Here is a 20,695-nt window from a genome sequence, read left to right as displayed (position 1 = left end):
GAGGAACATTAGATTATGCAGAAGGAAATGAGAGGGAGGGGTATAAAAATGGTGGTATGAGACAGACATCACAACCCTATACACAGATATGATTACATGAATGGTATAAATCTGCATTGAGCAAAAACAGAAAGAGATGTACCCCATTTGTGCACAATGAATCAAAATACAGTGTGTAAATTTTTTAATTAATAAAAATTAAAAATATATATTAGAAAACAAAGTAAATGAAACAGAGAAAAATGTTGCTAATAGAAATCAGCAGAAATTATGTACATAATATTCCTTAAGAAATGAGGTCAGAGAAATTTAAAATGTGAGGAAGGAAAGCTATCAAACAGTAAGAAGCATGGATAAGCACAAAAACTTTGAAAATAAAGCACACATAATCAAAGTTTCAAAATTCACATACAAATTTTGAGAGGATCAAAAGATAACAGATGTATCACTTACAAGGAAATCTATATAATTATTAGTTGATTTTTTACTGGAAGACTTCCAGAAAAGAATTGGAATATATAATCCAATGCATGAAAAAAAGAAAAAGAAAAAAACTAACATCCATAAATACTGTATTCAAAACCAGTATTTTTCAATAGTAAAGAAAAAGAAAGCATATCAAGATACGCAAATGCTAAAAAAGTTTCTGACTTCTAGACTTCTCCTATGAGAAATTCTATAAAGAATCCTTTCTATTGAATGTAAAATAAATCTTCACAAAATAAATCATTTGAAACCTCAAAATTTTCAGGTAAAAGAACAAATACACACAAATATGAATTCTACTACATAATGATGATACATAACACAATTTTGCTATAGAATTTCAAAGACATAGTCGAGGCTCTCATAAACCTGTTAATTAGTGTACAGTATAAAGTAGCAGTGAAATCAATAATGACTTTAAGAAGACATGAAAAGATGTTGATTTTTATATAGAATTTAAGTAAATTTAATATCAATACATAATGTAGTTTAAACTTAAACTGCTGCATATAATCCCAATTTAATGGCATAATAACCATAATATATATAAAGAGAATATGGACAGACATTAAATCATGTCACAATAAAAATCTATGAACCAAAAATTAACTCAAATAAAAAAGTAGGGAAAACAATTATAAAAACTAGAGAAAACAACTTATAAATTAACAGTAATAAGTTTATTATTTTTAGTAATTTGTCTAAGTATAAATGGATTATTATTATACACCAATCAGAACACAAAACATGACTAATAGGATTCTGGAAGTTTATGGTCAAGGACCTTTGAAATCATAGCCACAAGTAAACATTTATTCCTGACAATTATCTTGTAAGATCTCTTGATCACAGCAGCAAAAACAAAACAAAACAAAACAAAACAAAAAAAAAAAAAAACTCATTAAAACATCTAGTGTCCCTTGTCTCTTTAGATTCCATGGATCTTTCCTTTGGTCCATAAAGGTGACTAGGAATGGCTTGGAGACAGTGAGGATTGTTTACTGGAAAATGGAATTACGGTTGGGAATCCTCCTGTAATTACTGATGTTTATGTCCTACTACTGTGTTTATTAGAGTAAGGCTCTGGAAAATTATTTCTCCAAATATTGTTTCTTGACACACCTATTAGAATATATAAAAAACATTTCACTCTTCAAATCCTGAGCAAATTTCCAACTATCAACAGTAAAGGGAATGAATCAAAGATAAGGAAGTACATTGGACATTAAGAGGTTGGTCAAAATATATAATCCTGTTGATTTTTTTTGACAAATATGAAGTTAGGCATATACATCATATGAAGAAAGAATGAGGTTAAGCATAAAAGAAATATAATTAATATTTTCCTGTCTATATCAACAATTTCCCAATATATTTCCGTGAAAGTATCTGAAACTCATTTGTGCACAGTGAGAACTACCAAGAGATACTCTACAAAGGAAGAACATTCAATACTTATAGTGAATCAAGATTCTGAAGGGAAGCTCACTCACTCAGAAAGTCCAGGTTTCTGTAGTTCTCCAACATCACATCTGTGTATAATTTCTGCTGAGCTGGGTCCAGGCATTCCCATTTCTCTTGTGCGAAATCAATGGCCACATCCATGAATTTCAAGGGTTCCTGAAATAAGAATAAATGTCTAAATGACACTTTGACCACATGATCATTCACAGAGGTTTTAACTTAAACCAATAGAGGTAAGAGAACTGGTTATGACAAAGATGATTCAATAGGATAATTTTTAGAAGCTTGCTTATTTAAAGTATTATGTAACTCTGAGGAAAGAGGAAAACAGAAGTCCAAAAGAAGTGTATATCCTACACTTTTGTGAAGAAAAAAAATGTAAAATTAAAGTAAAAGAATATATTTGCATATTTTGTATATTTCTCAGATGAGGTTACACTGAGTTAGATGATTGCTTCCCAAATTGTAATGAGCAGAAACATGGATTGGATGTATTGCTAATGCATAGATTGAGTCACTAGTCCTGGGACAGGATCTGGGTTTCTGAGTATGTAGCAAGCTCTTCATTGATAACAGTAGCACTGGTCCAAGAATAACAATGAGGTAGAACACTAAAGAAGAGTTCATTCATGAATCTGAATTGAAATATTTTAATCAGTTTAAGCATTCTGCTATAATAGCCAATAGCAACAAGAATCCTTTTGGATCATGTCAAATATATATTTATCACTCCAGAGTTTCTCATATCTTAATGCATACACCCAAAATAATCTTTTGAGAGTGATAATACTTTTCTTCTTTTTTATAATCTTTGAGGACATGTTGTCAAACATCCAATTAATTCTCTTCCTGAGTTTGATTCCAAGTCTGAATGGCCTACAAATCATAAAAAGGAACATAAATGTCAAAATAAAGTCTGAAATTAAAAGAATTTTCAGAGCAGTTATTGACAGTTATTATAACTGAGAAGAGCAATGCAAACATTAAAAAGTCAATAAAATCATATTGATTAAATTTTACATTTTAGTACATATGTGAAAAGAGCAAGATTTTATGCACTATAACAAGACAACCTTTCATGTAAATCAAAGTAAAAATATCCAATTATTTAAAATTATAATTCAGCTTGGGATTGATGCTTTTTTTATGATACTACTGAGATATAATTTTGAAGAGCAGAATAAAAAGAGTTAAAATTTGTGAGTCTTTTATTTTCTTTGATATTTTTCACTTATCATCTATTATATTTTCAATTATTAATGTACTGAGAAATAGGCTTCTTTAAACTGTTTTTTTTTTTACTGAAAATGTAAGGAGATTAGAATGTGTATGCCTTTGAAATTGAGGTAAAATTAAATGAAAATATACAGAGCTATGGTTTCCTTCAAGCCTCTAGTTACAAAGCCAATATGGAGTAAACAAACATGAGAGTTTTTGTTCTCCAAAGCAAGTTACAAGTAAAGAGAAATTAAAAAAAGAAAACAATCTCTGTATAAAACAAGGTGGTTTACATATAATATTTAAAATTTTCTAAGGAGATACTTAATAATTAAGACATTTATTATCATTGGAAGAATTTTATATAAAATGTCAATGCTCATAAAAAAAAGCATCATGGTTTTGATACAAGTGGCCTCCAGGAAACAAAATGAAATAAAAAGTAGAGTATAATATAATGTCAACCTTCTTATGATAAATGTTGTACTGGAAGTTTGATATGTGCATGTTCTCCACACTATAGAAGTGCTAAAAGGTAGTTGAATAGGCACTTTAATATTCTAGAGAATGCTCTCTTTATTTCATGGTTTGCTTTAGTACAATAAACATCTTTAAAATATGAACACTGAGAAAGGAACTCTGATTTAATGGAAGGGATGCCAAAAGATTCAAGATTAATGTCATCCATTCTGAGCATGTAAAACTGAGGAAAAGATCACTGAATTGGGCTCAAAGAATTTTACCCCCATGGGAGATTTAAGGGTCATGTCTACACACTTTGATGCGAAAATTGAAGAAAGATGGACTCTCAGAGCATGGGTTTCCACCTGGAATCTGTTCCTTGCTCACTCTGTCAACTTTTTTTCCCAGTCCCCTCAGGCTGATTCTCTAGGTTAATATGGTGCACATCATGTTTGTCATAGTAAAGGAAGTGATGGGTTGAACCCAATGACAATGTTAGAAATCTTCCCATGTCACACTTGGACAGGGCTTCTCCAAGGCAGATGGACAGAGGGAAAAGAGGTGGTGGCACCAAGTGAGGGCTTGGCACAGGGTGCTGGAAATTTAGAGGAGCTAGAGGCCCAGGTGGCAGGACATGCCTGGGGAGCAATAAACTCCTATGGCTGTGAGAGTCGCATGCCCACACAAGGGACAGCAGTCCAAACTTCATCATGCCTGAGCCAGTGGAAGCACAAAGATAAGGACAAGCCTAAGCTGTAGCTCACGTGGAACAGCCCCATTAAGCACATGGTGGGCAGTTTGGGTGAGTGGTGGATAGGGCAGCCCAATTTTGTTCAGGACAGCATGACAGACAGGACCCATCTTTTTCTGAGGTGAGTTGGCTTCTCTGCTCAAAGTCTTTGGACATGCACAGAGCTGCAGGACATCTTTCTGATTGAAATCTGTTGGAAATCTTCCTCTAGTGAGACTGGGCAGTTGTGGCAGTGTAGGAGAGGGGGCTTCCTTGGACAGCAGCTGAAGAGTGGATGGATGGGGATTTGCAGAGTCTTCAGAGCACATGCTTGGTCTGATAAGAACCATGATTCAATGCTCCAAATTTGGGATAATTTGCCAAATGAGGTGGTTCCATCCTGACTCCTCTAGGCAGGGAGGACAAAATAGGACTTGCCAAGACTCATGTGGATGAAAAGGGGCCTAGAAAGAAAGATTTGGCCTCCCAGAATGCAATGGAGTGTAATTCTCTCCTAATTATTCTCTTTCAAAATTTTATGTTACCATAGGCAATGAATGGAATCCTCTTTCAATGTGCATTTTGTTAATTCTTGATGTTGATGGAGCATACAGATGGAATCTAAGAAAAAAATCATGGTTTACTTCCTTAGCAATATCTAATGACTCAACAATAGCAAATGCAAGTCTATGGTACTAACACTTTTAAATATCTAAAAGAAAATGTGTTCAGCACTATAGGTCATGAATCCATCACATGAATAAAACTGAATTATGCACATTGAGGAGATACTTCTATTATAAAGGGCTACAAATTAACTATTGTATAAGGAAAATAAAGTAGTTTAAGACATGTTACCAAAATAAACAGTAGGGAAGGAAGTTTGCAAATTTAAAATACATAACATTTTGGAAGGAAAATGCAGCCCCAAACCTGAAACATGGCTGAAAATCAGCTACATCTGCTTTCTTCTCCTTCTCTGAGCTTCTTTCTCAGGAGTGATTACCTACAATTCAAATCTATCTCTTCAAACTCTGCCTCTACATGCATCAGAACACAAATAATCATTTTGTAGGCTCAAGAGTAATTTTAGCTGGAAGTTATGGAGCTCAGGTCTTTCCTGTATATAATTTTATTGATACAGTTTCATTGAGAAAATATCCACTGTGATGTGAGTAAAAATATTCCAATTCAGAGGGTTTTGCTTATGTTCTTTTGTAGTAGATATTGAACCCAGGGAAAATTGACTGATTTATGACTGAGTTACATCAATAACATTCCTTATTTTTTTTGTTTTTTATTCTGAGACTGGTTCTCACTAAATTGTGAGGGCTAATGTCAATCTGTTAACTCTCCTGTGTTAATCTCCTGAGTAGATGGGAATAGAGTGTGCATGAGCATGCCTGCCCAAGCTCAATATTTAGGTGTACAGAGGAAACAAATGTGTAGGGTGTTTATAATATTCAAAAGCAAAAGCACTTATATTTTTCAGAAAATATATATGTAATTTTGTTGCTACCTCCATAGTAATAATTACATAGTAGACAATGAATCTTATGTGAGCAATTCTAGGATTTGCCAAGTACTACGATATATATGATTATTTTAGTCTGTTATTTTGCTGCTGTAACTAAAGACCTGACTGTGAAAATTGTAGAGGAGGAAAAGTTTATTTAAGGGCTGATGGTTTCAGAGGTCTTAGTCTACAGAGGTTTATTAACCAAGAAAAGACAATACTCATTGTTAGACCTACAATTCAAGTCCACACATTCTATCACCTCCATTTCTCAGGGATTGAGTTGAGCCTCAACATCACAGTGGAAGAGTGTGGCAGAGGGAAACAGCTCACATTGCAATGAGGAAGCAAAAAGACGGTCTCCACTCTCCAGATAAAAATGCATACCCCCTTGATTGTGGTTGACTGAAGAGCTGTGAGGGGCCCGTCAGTCACGGGGCCCTAGGACACTGTGCCAGGCCCCCTAAAGCTGGAATGCAGGGGGCTCATGAGCTGCCCCCACAGCAATGGTGAAATGGAAGTTCGGTGTCCTGGCAGGAGTGGCATTCTCTCAGCAGTGGCCAGAGAGGCACTTGGAGCATTGGGACCTGGTGCTGATGTTGAATAGGCCTCCCTAGCATATTCAAATGTCTCTACCCAAAGAAGCCATCCTTTTCCTGTCACAATGCAGGTGCCAGATCTGTGTGGAAATCCTAAGCGAGCCTGTTGCCCTTCCTTGTAACCACAGGCTCTGTAATCTGTGCTTCCAGTCGACTGTCAAATAGGCAAGTTTGTGCTGTCCCTTCTGTCACTGCCAGGTCTCTTAAAGGACTGGGTACCATACCTGAAGAAATTCTCTTATCAATATGGAACCATGGGAAATAATTCAGAAACACTATCCAAAGGAATGCAAGCTTAGAGTCTCTGAGCAAGGATTGGCCCATTCATCTGCTAGGTAAACCTGGAAAATTAAGAAGAGAATATGAAGAAAAGATAAGCCAGATTGAGGCAGAGTGACCAGCCAGTGAGGAAGAAGAAAGTGAAGGCAGTGATGAATATATATAGAAATTATTGGCAGAGGAAGAAGAAGAGGAAAAGCAACAGGCAGAGAAAAGGCGAAGTGAAGTGGAAGAACAACTAAAAAATGATGAAGAACTGATAAGAAAACTAAGCATTAATATTAATAATCTGTATGAGGGAAGTACCTTGGCTTTGCCTTTGAATTCCAGAAAATCTGATCCTCTCACAAACAAGTCACAAAAGAAAAATAAGGACAAACAAAGAGACATTGGAGATATTCAGAAGAAATTCACAGTAGTGATATGAAGAGCCCTAAATGGTAAGACAAAGAAATTTAAAAAAAATGCCAACACTTTCTCCTCAAATATGCCTTGAAATTCAAGAACAAGGTGCAAAGTCTTCAGTAGAGTCACCTATGCCATGGTTATATGTCTATGATGCAGAACAGTGCCTTGAAGGAAAAGCCAAAACACAATCCAACAATCATGATCAAAAGTTATGTGTCATAAACTATGAAGGACCTAAAACCAAAGTTCCCTAGTCTAAAGAAACTATAATTAATTCTTGTGGCAAGACAGAAAATGGGTGTACTTCCTCAGATAAAATGCAAGTACTTGGAGGCAACCCAGTTGAGACAGAAAATGAAGAGTCTAGCCAACTGATGAGTAGTTATTTCAAAAAGAAAAGCCAGGAATCTTCAGTTGAAGCAGTCAGGAATCCATTCTTTCCTTTAAAATCCAAGAAAATGTTCCCATTATCTTCTTCAGATCAAGAGGAAACAAATGAATTTTACCCCAAAGCTGATAGAATTTTTAAATTTTTTAAAAAAATTTTTTTAATTTTTTTTTTTTTTTTTTTTGTGCTGAGGATCAAACCCAGGTCCTTGTGCTTGTAAGGCAAGCACTCTACCAACTGAGCTATCTCCCCAGCCCTCAAAAGTGATAGACTTGGAGCATTCACTTTTTGAGAAACATAAACAAGAGGAACCGAACCAGATAATAGCATTACAACTATAGAAAGAGGTGGATAAAGAACCAGTGAAGCTAAACAGGCAAAAAGGATCCCCAGATGAGTAGCAGTTACATGCTACATCCTCACCTCCAGATAACTTACTCAGTGGGCAGAAGAATTACAGAGATAGGAACTTCAAAAGGCAAACTGATGTAGAACATCCTAAACCTCAGAGAAGCTCAAGAGATGAAAATTGGTAACCTTCTTTTAAAATCCGATTGAACTGTTCAGTTAATGGAAAAAAGATGTCAACCTCTACTAGACAAAGTTGTAATGTATCTAAAAGTACTTATTCTCTACAGCCTAGTAATTCACAGAAAAGTATTTTTCAAATGTTTCAGAGATACACCAAATAACATGGGCAAAGGAAGTGTCTTCTAGTAACACTGGATTGTGAAACTCTCTTCTATCATAGAATCTTTATAAATTTCACATTAATCTCTGCATTCTGAGTATAATTATTATCTCTAAAGACTGTGATTACAAAAGAAGAATATAAAAATATGTTTCTGTAAAGCTGAGTGATAAGCAAGGGTCCCTATCCATTGTTAATAACTAACACATACTAAGTTTAACAATCCTTTTGTATGTACAAATGCATTCAGAAAGCCCAAGAAGTCTTAAAGTGCCACTCAAAATAATAATAATAATAATAATATTGTTTTATTGCCTTGGCTCATTTACTATCATGAATAATCAAAACAAAGATGATACTACATCAAATAGTTAAGGAACCCTTATAGGATTTAGAGTCTAGATTTTCTTTTTTACTTTTCATTATATTTACACAGTACTTGAAATACATCTACCATAACACTTGAGTAGTTAATTTCCATCACTAATTAAATTTTAAACATTAGAGCATTTTCTTTGACTTAAAATGGATTAGGATCAATGTTAAATCAGAGTTTTCTAGTAAATTAAAATCCAGTTGACAGAAAGGAAAACCAGATTTTTATGCATAAAGAGTTAGGTTTAGATCAAATGAGGTGGACTGGCAGTTTGGGAACATTCTGGACTCACTTTCTAATAGTTAATGTTATTTGGCATAATGTTCTCTCTTTCTTTGCTATAACACCAAAAAATTTGGGATTTATACCTTTTCACACCATAGTAATCACTGTCAAAATCCAAATTAGTTTTCTGAATTTTTAGAAATTCATGCTTCTATTAATCTACTATTTCCTGAAAAAATGAAAATTTGCTGTAGAAGAGTCACATCACAATGTCTTACATTTTGGAATCTGAAACAACCATGAGTTTATTTCCTTATACTATCATTTGTGCTGATACTTTTCTTTGTGCTTATGGACAGTGAGAATGCAGTGATTTCATTTGTGAAACTTTAGAGATTAATGCTCTTAATTCTGCTGCTCATTTAAAATTTTAGTTTTTTTCTTTCTCAAAAATAATTTTTTTTTACCTCTGAGTAATGATTGTGGTGAGATGAGGTATAGTCAGAAACTAACCAAATTTGTCAAAAAGAGACTAACATCTGCCTTACCATCAAACCAGTATTTTTCTAAGAGCAACTCACTTAATGTTTTAGCATAGACATTGTTGGAATTCCATGAATTAAAAGTTATTCAAAGCTTCCTCAAATGTTCTATGACCAAAATGGAAAGAAATAATAAATAGCCCCATGGTGTGATATATTTAGGATTTATTTATTTAACCACTTATTCAACTGTGAAGAAGTCTTCCTGACTAGAGTTGACTTTAAGATAAATTTTAATTTCTCTATTAGTATTTCTGCTCTTCCTAACATGTATGCATTCTTATTAGAAGTTAATAAATATTTTGTGCCAGCCAAAAAAAAAATGCATACCCCAAAGGCATGCAACAATTCCAGTCTCCACCAGTCACAGCCTACCTACTCCTCCAGTTACCACAGTTAATTCCAATCAGGGCATTAAATACCTGATGGAGTTAAGACTCTCACAACCCAATTACTTCTTCTCTGAAAGCTCTTGCATTTTCTCATAAGCAAGCTTTTGGGGGACACCTTACTTGCAAAATATACCAATGATTTACCTTCAAACTGCAATATCCAAAGAATAGGATATAAGATTGACAGTCACAATTTCTTAGGAGAGAAAATTTGATGTCATAAAGCTGTAATTCAACAACTTACCTGCCACACAAACTTGAGGAAATGTACTGATTTTTATGCAGTCATAAAGGAGGAGACTTTTTAATTTCTATTTAATTTTCTGATAGATTTTCCAAGGTTAGGCTTTGGAATTTCAACTGAAATCACCTCCCAAAATTAAAAAGATGTGATAAACTTACTATCATGATTCAGGGAAAAGAAAATGGTAAACGAAAAGTTTGATTAATGTAAACTAAGGTCAATAATTTTTCTAAAATGCAATTCTATCCTTCTTTTTGGATACATATTCTAGTGTATCTACAAAATGCATTTTACAATTATTAAAAATGGAACTTGAAATAAGTGAACAAATGTTTTCAAGGTTACAAACCAAGAAAAGAACAGTGCTAATTGTTAGACCTACTCTTCAAGTCCACACATTGTGTCACCTGTGATATTCTCCAATACCTATTTTTACTTACTGAAGGACATTGTTTATTCTGGAACACATGAACAAGTATGAGTTTTCATTAGGCTTTGTTTCAATTTCCCTTCTTTCACATATCAGAGGGAAAAATAAATTCTGTATTTTCCCTTCAATACCAGTGTCCAACTTATAGACCACCAAAAATCTGCATTAAAAAGGAGGTAGTGAAGAAAAATCTTTATATATTCATTTCCCAAAAGTTTATTTATATATCCAAAAAGGATAATAGGAAACCCTTCTAATCCATAGACAACCAGCTACTCTCCTGACAATCATCTCCCCATTCCTCTTTCATCTAAGAAGAGATTACCAGACACCAATGAGGCTCTACAAAAGCCAGGAGAAATCACTTCTGTGGGCATCAAGTTTAATGCCCTGATAGCTATGATATTTATTGCTTGCAAAAAAAAAATGATGGTGGATGAGGACATTACTTTGTATTCTTTCAGTATTAGTAAAATTTTTTAATTTATGTGACCAAAATGCCTGAAGAGAATACTTAAAAAGAGGATTAATTCATTTTGAATTATAATTTCAAAGAATTAAGTCCATGCTAGGCTGTCTGCAAGGCATAAACATCATGGAAGAAAGACATGGAGAAAATCTGCTGAGCTCATGGAATCTAGGAATCAGAGAGAGGTGGAAGAGTTTGGGAAGAAGATTCACCCGTGCAGTGCACCTGCCAGTGGCCATTTCCTCTAAGTAGGTTCCAGCTCCCAAGATGACATGCAATGCTGACACACTCATCCACTGAAGATGCAGAACCTTTTTGATTCTATATTGGCCTGAAAGCCCATCTCTGAGTCTTACCGCACTGATGAAAAGGCTAACAACACATATTATTTGGGGGACAGTCCAGGTTCAAATAAGAATAGCTTCCAAATACACTCATAAAAGATGACTGTGCCTACAAAAGATTGAAGGAAGAGAAGTACAAAATCTTTTTTCAGCAGAGTCAGGCAATTATTATGTGGTAAACTCTCATGTGAAATTTTAATCACCTGAATATAAATATGCTTTAAAATGTCATTCATTACTTGGAGAATAATGGGAATATGCTGTGTCTGATTCATTATTGCATGGGAAAGATAGTTGATAATCCTGTGAATGGGAAAGGGAAAACGGACAATTGGAAATGAGGTGATGGAAATCAAAATGTGAGAATTTATCACACCCATGAGCAGCTACAGTGAGGAAAGAGTATCTTAGATTTGTGACTCTTCTTATATTGTGAAAGACTCAGAGAACAGGTGGCAGCTGGGGAGAAAGAAAGAACTGAAGAAAACATCCTCCCACCGGAAACATGTGTCTATGTGGAGTCTTGCCTCATGACCTTTTTAGTCACTCTACACAAACTGTGGAGATAGAGAGATGCCCAGTGATGGATGGCATTATGAGTAAACTGCATTGTAGGATCCAAATTTCTTAAGAGTTCACACTGAAGAATTTGCCTGGCCAAGGTGTTGCTATTTCTGACAGTAAGGAGTCACCTGTCGATCAAGATGACAAAATGGTTGCACAATCTGGACAACTATGGCTTATCTTTGACATTTACCACATTAACATGATTTAATTTGGTCACATAGTCTGAGGTGCAGAAAATCCTGTATTCTTATTTTTGCTGAAAGAAAACACCCAAAATATCAGACCTTAAAGTAACAGAACCTTCTTCTTTTACACAAATGTATGTTTTCACTGCCATAGACCAATGTCAAAGGGTTAGCAGACCCACACTGCCATCAGAGACTCAGGGGAGAATCATTCTGCCTCTGGTTGCTACTAGCACTCCTTGACATATGTGCATAAATGCTTCTCTTCCCTTTGTGTCGATGTAGTCATGAAAACTTGAAGATACATTATCTACCCTTACATAGATCATAGTAGTACCACAACATGTTACAACCCTCAAACTGCACAGAGTCTGGGCTCCATAAAACCAGAGAGGGTAGATCCTGCAGTAAGGTTATCCAAGAAAATTTGAATTACAAGAGAAAAAAAAGTCATTATCCTTTCCTGACACCAATGTGTATTATTAAAGTATAAATTTGAAATAATAAAGACTAAGCAATCTTGAAACAAAGAAATCCATAGGTATATAAAAACTATTTGTATTTTAAATAGAAACAGAAGGGTCTATATAAATCCAATGACATTGAGACTAACATTAAATGTGGAGGCATGATACAACCAAATCTAAAGGTACATGTTTGTTCTTGGGGTACAGTTCACCTAAGTGTGCATAGAGAATGTGAAAGGCCCTGGGCTCAAACTTCAGCAGAAAAGTAAAAAGACCTATGCCCAGAGTAGAGGAAGGATGACATTGGAAATCTAACGCCATACGATGCTGCTGACCATTCCTCCTCCAGGACCACATTGCATAAGCATATCGTTTCAGGTATCTCTTGGTAAAATAATAAATGAGTCAACAGAATCACATATATTGGACCACAGAGAAAATATCTGCCATCAAATGTGGAAGAAAACCTAGGGTCGCCTTGGGCATTAGCCCATTTTTAGCAAACTATTGCACAATTGGAACACAATCACCAATAGCCCATGTCACCCTGAGGAGAGAAATACTGTGACCATATATATACACCCTACCTCTAAAGTTTCCTGAGATAGAGACCTCAATTTACCTAGTACTTAAGGGGAAAAATCTACACAGTAATAAGAATTAAACCACAGAAAGTGTGGTGGTCTTTTACGGTATGCAACTACTTCCGTGGACTTCAACAACTGGAATTAGGAAAGAGGGGAAGTTAAATCACAAGGGACATGTTTTATGACTAAAGAGATTTGTTAGTGTACTTAAGCAACTAATGAAGATGACAGTTGGGCCGCTCTCTATCCTCTCCTGAATCAGAGTTCAAAGGGAAAATACATTGCACCACTTGGAGCCTTAGTGGGTGTTGGCACTTCCTGAGCTCCCTCTCCCAGCTTGCCTCTATAATTGCAGCCCTGCCAATTCCTCTTGGAAGAAGGTCTTCTATTCACTGGATAGCTCATCTCTAACATCATTCATTCCATTAACTACATCCTGAATTCCCAAGTTCTGCGCCAAAGTTCACTGAGCATGTTCAACTCTCCAAAGATCCAAATAAGTGGTTTTTTAAAAAGAAAATGGAAGAAGTTAAGACAGTGATCTTTGACTTACTTTGACCAACAAACCAGGAACAGATGATGTGTGCCACTGCCCATAATATCAAGATAGACTAGATCATTCCATACAGTATATTTCCTGCCTCTGTGTTGGAAACAGCTACGCTAAGATGGAGTTCCCTCACATTGAGTATCTAGATGACCGGAGTAAATAGAGACTCCTCCCAACATACACTGAAAAATTAGTGACCAAGAAATTGGCCTTGCTTGAACTAAGTCATTAGGGGTAATTTCCTAAAGGAACTTGGAAGTGTCCTGATTTCTGAATTGTTGCCAACTGCTGGTAATCTCTTTTTTCCTCTGCATGTTTCAACAATTCTTAATCTTTGCTTTCCCCTTCTCATCTTTAGTATTAAAATGTCGACCATTTATCAGGAAAAGAGAAACAACTAGTATATACAATATCAAACCACAAAAAGTGCAGATTATCTATGAGTATTCAAGTATATCTAAGGATTTCATCAACAGGGATCAGGGAAGAGGAGATATATCTCAATGGTGTGAGTTTTTCCTTACAAGAAATTTGACAGAATATTCTGCCACCTGCTATTGCTGATACCAGAGTTTCTCTCTACCTTGATTCATGCATTTAATAGGGGTAAATATAGTATGCCATTGATTGCCTGGGTAACAGTTTACTTCCTGATTACTGCCCCTCCACTACACACTCCACTAATACTGCCATGTCTAACAATTACTCCTAGGATTTGTACAGGTACTGGCTCTCTAACTTTAATACCTTTACTTCAAAGGACTACAACATTAAACTCCAATCTCTGGAGTAAATGTGACAGAACATGTTCAAATCTCCATAGATTATAATCAAATATATTGACTTAGCCTTGCAAGCATATAGGTGGATGAAAATCCCCAACAGCAGTTGCAGGATAAAAATGTTTGAATATCACAGATTCCTGTTTATTTACAGCATACAGTGGCTTCTTGGAAGCCTGGAATCTAACAAACTTGCATCAAGGATTAAAGATACCAGGGAAACAGATTTCCTGCAGCTTGAACACAGCTGTAGGAATGAATATTATAAAACTCATGAAAAATAAAATGTGCTCTGGATTATAAGGAAATGGATAAAAGGAAACATTTGTAGAACTGTTGATGAGAATATAAATTTGGTAAGATATCTGCAAATACAGTTTGCAAAGTCATTTTAAAAACAATTAAAACAGAAATATGTGATTCAGTAATAATTCTGTGTATACATCTAAAAGAGTTGGAACCATTCTGTCAAAGAAATAGCTGAACTCCATTTTCATTGCAGTATTATTCATGGTAGCAAAAATTTCAAAAACAAAACAGTCTTTTAGAAGAATATTTTTTCTTGGTACAGAGGAATAAACCCAGGGGCATTTAAACACTGAGTTACATGCCCAGCAAATTTTTCTGTTTTATTTGGAGACAGGGTCCTGCTGAGTTGATAAGTGCCTGGATAAGTTGCTGCAGCTGACTTTGAATTGTGATCCTCCTGCCTCAGCCTCCTGGGTCACTGGAAGGATATTGAGACTCATTTAATGTCAAGAGATTCCTTCAGGCTCTAGGGCATCCAGCTACTCTCTTGACATACTCCAACAACAATTCAAACTTCTTTCCAAAAGGACAAGACTCAGAGGCTGATATTCAGTATATACCCCATGGAGTTATAGATACAACAGATTTGGGCATCTTAAATGGGTCAGTTCTGAAACACAGGACTAGGAAGACATGAGAAGTTGACATAAGGACACATCACACAGTCAATTCCTCAATGGTGAACCTCATAAAAAAAAAATATTGTCATAATGTGTCTGTGCCTTGGAAGACAGAGGGACAAGAGGCAGAAACAGTTGGTTCAAATGTTCAAGTGATACCTTTTTGCTTCCCTCTCATATAAATTGTTCATGAACATGAAACAAAAACTTCATCATGTTCATTCAGTATTAGAAGAAGCACAAAATATTTCATCAAATAGAAACTAGCCTGGGAAACAAATTGATAATGTTGAGAGGGAAAATTGCCATTGGGAATGTGAAGTGTAGTTGACAATTTAGAAAAATTTCCTGTATGTACTCAAGAATATACCATAGTGTATTTCACAATCATGAACATCTACAAGAAAAGAAACTAATTAGAGATATATTCCATGCTTGTATAACTGTACCAATATGAATTGCCAGGTGCAAATAAACCAATCAAAAAACAAAAATTAGTAATTTACTCATAGACCACCAAATAGCTGAGATGGAGCCCAGGGTTCTGGATTTGAGATGCTGCTTTCTGAATATTCAGCTAGCTCAGGAGAAAGGAGGAAATGAGGCCTCTAGAGACCTTTCTTGCAGGAACACCATGGAGTCGGGGTCCTCTTTTCACCATCCTCTCAGTCTTCAGCACACAACCTGCAAATAGGCTGGAGTGCCAGCACAGGGACACCCTCATCCTCCTCTAATAACCATCCACGTGTTCTGCTCCCAACCCAGGAGATGCTGGGCTGTCAGCACCCTGATGTCCTCATGGGGCCTCAGGCAGAGGCTGAGGACACCGTGCACTCATGTGACAAGATTCACAGGGTCCAGCTACCAGACGCACTAGATGGAGATGTGGGGACTGAGGGCTGAGACCCACAGAGGAAGATGATGGTGCAGACTGAGAGGACCAGGAGCAGCCCCACCGCCATTTCTGCTCCCGCCACCGCCAGTCCCAAGGGCTTGGACTTTGCCCCGTCTCCAGCTGCCTGAAGCACACTCACCATTTCCTGGTCTTCACTCTGCCCGTGTTCTCCCTCGGAGTCTGTCCTTCCCTGTGTCACACAGAAACCTGGGGCTCTGGAGCACAGGAGGAAAACCCACAAGTGGATCCAGAGAATGGCGGACTCCGAGATCAAGGCCAGCCCTAGGTTTTAGAAGCCCGCCCTCCTCGCAGGCTGCATTCGGATTGGACAGTTCTCACCCTGGTGGCTCTGATTGGACAGGCCTCAGGCCCCGCCCCCTGACTCTGAGCCTAGTGATCACCTCTGAGGGACAGTGGAATGTGGACAAGCCAGCAATTAATGAGAACAGAATCACAGACTTTGGGCTGTTGCTTTTGATTGTTACAAATACTAGGGACTCAACCCAAGGGCACCTTAGAATAATTGAATTATGTCACAATGAAGCTGTTTAAAATGTTTATATTCAGTCAAGTTCTGTGTGTAACATTTTAGATTCTGTGTTCAAAACTCACATCTAGATAAAATGTGACTTTCCTCATGCATGATGCAATCTAAAAATGCATATATGGATATCAATGGAGGAAAATAACTGAAGCACATTAACTGGATGAACAAGGGTGGTTAACTCACAGGAATGGACTCAGATGACAATGGAAAAAGGTGAAAATTATCTGCATATCATTTTGAAGGCTATTCAATAAATAGAAAATTATTAGATATCACAATACTCAATTATGTATTTTATTTTATTGACTAGAATACTAAATTTGAGTCTTAAAATTTGCAGGATTCTAAATTTGGCTTGCTTTTCATCATTGCCTTTTCTTTAACACAGGGAATATAATACTATATGTATTCAATTCAAGTTAATATATGGGATGCCTGTTACTGAATACGTGCTCAAAATTATGATTAATCCATGCACAGAATGTATAGAGAAGACTCAGGAAGAGAAAATGAGTTATGGTGATCCAAATATCAACTGGTATGATATTCCCACTGCCTTTTCTCAGGAGTGTCCTCCTCATGAAATCAATGTCTCCAATCTCAGTATGAACACTTCATATTTGTAGAGCTATGTACACTTTCATCCCAGTGATAATCAGTACAATAACAACAATTTGTGAAAAAGTTATGAGTATTGGCTACAAGAGTGAACTGACCTGGTTTCTTTATTTCTGCCAGGACATTAATTTATTTCAAAGAATATGATGTGAAACCCTATATATTAAGAACACAATTACTTCTGTGTCTTGGGATGGACATACTTATAGAAGATCAAGGTTGAGATTCCTTGATTGTCAAAATAATGTCACTGTGTGAAACTGAAATGGGCAGATCATGCCTTAGGCAGAAAAAAATCCAGGGATAGATGATGGGATAAGGATCAGTGCCACTATTTGGTCACTACACAAGCCCACATCAACTCTGGTCCCAGGGGAATGTATGATTCTCATTTTTAGAGGAGCAGTGATGGAAGGCAATAATTCATTGAATTCACTGCACTGAATTCATTGTCAAATAGGAGAAACCAGGAAGAAAAGTGTGAAATTCAAATATATGTCTCAGGAAAAAATTAATGACTTCTTAAAAAACAAATGCATAGATGGACTGGTGGAAAGATGGAAAGACTATTCCATCTGAATATGTGTTTCTTCATAAGACATTACCAGATGGTGGACTTTTAAATTTGCACCATGTTTATGCATGTGGAGATTGAATTCTGGAGTTCTCTAACACTGAGCAACATACCTGGCCATTTTCATTTTAAGATATGGTCTCAATTAGTTGTCAAAACTGACCTCCAATTTGAGATTATCTTGTCTCTGCCTCCAAGTCCCTGAGATTGTCCATACGTACCACAGTGTCTTCCTGAACAATCATTTTTAATTGCACAAACCCTATGTCCCTGATTTTTTATCCGAGTGTATAAAATGAAATCATTTTTCCAATGGTTGCACACAATATATTTATGGGTCACAAATTAATAGATGGAATTAAGAATCTTTTTAATGGTCTAAGGGTCAGTACCACTGACTTGCTATACTCATTTCTTCTTTAAACTTTCAAAAGTAAAATAGTGATTGTGAAATGTGCATGCTTTAAGAAACACTTGTAGTAAGAAAAGGTGTGTCTTAACAATGACAGACTAATCATAAGTAACAGATAAATCTTTTATCAAATACAATCAAATGCTGTAGTCACAAGTAAATTTTTTAAAAATTTTGTAAAGCCAGTAGTTGAAAATGAAGCCAATTATGTGTGCTGGTCAGATGGGTACAGATTACTTGCACTGTATCACAATTTGGTTTTGGGACAGTTATTCTGAAAACTCAGTGAATGTATAACTAACATTAACAACTCTTAAACTGGTAACTAATCCTCCCTTACACAGACTCATAAAATATATTTACAGGAGGGGATGGGGGACAGGGGACTGGGAGTGACAGCAAACAGAATATTGCAGGCCTCTTTCCTGTCCATTGCCTGACTTACCCCTATCCATCACCCAACGTTCGAGGTTCAACTCCCCATCGTCCGACAGCTGCCAACAGATTCACTGCAGACTGCCAGTGGAGAATCAGCTGCCTGCTGTTGCCTGCAAGTTCTCTGTCACAAAACCTGCAGGGTTGATTACACGTGGCTGTCGCCATTTTGAGACCACAGCCAGGCCCCTTAGGACCCATGGCCTGACTTACTGAGCCCCATCTGCAGGATCCCTCAGCTTGACTGATCACTCCCTGCCTCTGGGGCCCTCACATCAACTGACTGCTCCCTGCCACACGGACCCCCAGATCAACTGACTGTGCCCTATCACCAGGAACTCAGACCGACTGATTGCACCCAGCCTCTAGAATCCCACAAATACACCAAACACACTGGACCTCCAGGACCCCTGCCAGACCAACGGTATCCCATCTCCAGGAACTCCAGCTGACCATGTCCACCCCTGAGCTGCAACTCCCCATTTGCCAATATATTTCAAAACCAGAGCAGCCATCTTGGATAATCCTGGAAGCCATAGCTTCGATATTTGGGTGGGGCAAATCCCATCCTGAGACACCTGCTGGAGGCTTGAAGCTCATTGTCAGGTACCTCTTATATATCAGGCTACTGAACACTGGGAGGTTTCATTAGTATATGACTGGTATACAGTAGATTTTCTTTTTTCTCCTTTTTAAAAAAATTAAGTTTTTATTTCTTTACTTTTCTTCCTTTCTTTTCCTTTTGTTTACCTGTTTCCCTAGAGTCTCTATATCCATTTTGCATGCTAATATTTGATTGCTATGGATTACACTCTCACCCTTTCTATTTTCTAGAACTTCTGTATATTCTTTTCTTATCCCATTAACAGCCACATTCTACATCCCTCTGCATCCTCTTTGTCCTCCATTAGAAACTGCAGACCTTATTGCAAACCTGTTTGTTTTACCAAAGAGAACATTTGAACGCATTTTGTTTATTATGACAATTTTGTTATTGTCCAATAGGGGCTATTTGGTCTAGGATTGCATAGTGTTTGATTTGGGCACTGCCAATATTGATCTTCCCTTAAAGAAAGGGTTTTGGAAACCTAAAGGGCCACTATAAGCCTATAGGGGAAAATCTGCAATACCCCAGATCTACATTGCTAGAGGGGAAAATACATGAACAACATGAAAAAAAAACAAGGGAAGAAAATGATCGAAACAAATCTAGATTCTATTTTAATAGAATCCAATGACAGTATGTTACAAGAAATGTCAGAAAAGGACTTCAGATTTACATAATTAAGATTATTCGTGAAGGAAAGGATGAGATAAGAGAGCAAATGCAGGCAATGAATGATAATACCAATAAGCTGAAAGAGCACCTGCAGAAAGCAAAAGATCATTTCAACACGGAGATAGAGATTCTCAAAAAAAAAAAAAAAAAAAAAAAAAAAAAAAAAACCATGGAAATCCTTGAAATGAAGGAGATAATAAGCCAAATAAAAAACTCAATGGAAAGCATCACCAACAGACTAGACCACTTGGAAGACAGAACCTCAGACAATGAAGACAAAATATTTCATCTTTAAAATAAAGTCACCCAAACAGAGAAGATGGTAAGAAATCATGAACAGATTCTCCAAGAACTATGGGACATCATGAAAAGACCAAATTTAAGAATTATTGGGATTGAGGATGGCACAGAGATACAAACCAAAGGAATGAACAACCTATTCAATGAAATAATATCAGAAAATTTCCCAAACCCGAAGAATTAAATGGAAAATCAAATACAAGAGGCTTACAGAACACCAAATGCAAAATATCATGACAGTTCCACACCAAGGCAAATTATAATGAAAATGCGAAACATTCAAAATAAAGATAGGATTTTGAAGG

General features: G+C 36.4%; 1 protein-coding gene and 1 pseudogene across 3 annotated transcripts in view; one reads left to right on the top strand and one right to left on the bottom strand.

Annotated features, from left to right (window-relative positions):
• The window catches only part of LOC306650410 (zinc finger protein 680-like), a 492,831-nt gene that overhangs the window by 276,581 nt on the left and 195,555 nt on the right, over positions 1–20,695 (bottom strand). Inside the window, exon 1 of one of the 2 annotated variants that reach the window (XM_079122450.1) lies at positions 8,986–9,203. The exons of the other annotated variant lie outside the window; for it this stretch is intronic. The gene's annotated coding sequence lies outside the window, so the exon portion shown is untranslated. Of the gene's footprint in view, positions 1–8,985; positions 9,204–20,695 lie in introns of those variants that run through there. 2 annotated transcript variants of the gene reach the window in all.
• On the top strand, positions 4,474–7,583 carry LOC306650443 (E3 ubiquitin-protein ligase RNF168-like; annotated as a pseudogene). Its single transcript has 2 exons — positions 4,474–4,502; positions 6,685–7,583. The product of its transcript is annotated as an E3 ubiquitin-protein ligase RNF168-like (transcript).

Source organism: Sciurus vulgaris (assembly GCF_902686455.1).
Source record: "Sciurus vulgaris genome assembly, chromosome: 19".
In the NCBI taxonomy this organism is placed as follows: Eukaryota; Metazoa; Chordata; class Mammalia; order Rodentia; family Sciuridae; genus Sciurus; species Sciurus vulgaris.
The sequence above is the reverse complement of the archived record's forward strand: the minus strand, read 5'-3'. Positions and strand labels throughout refer to the sequence as shown.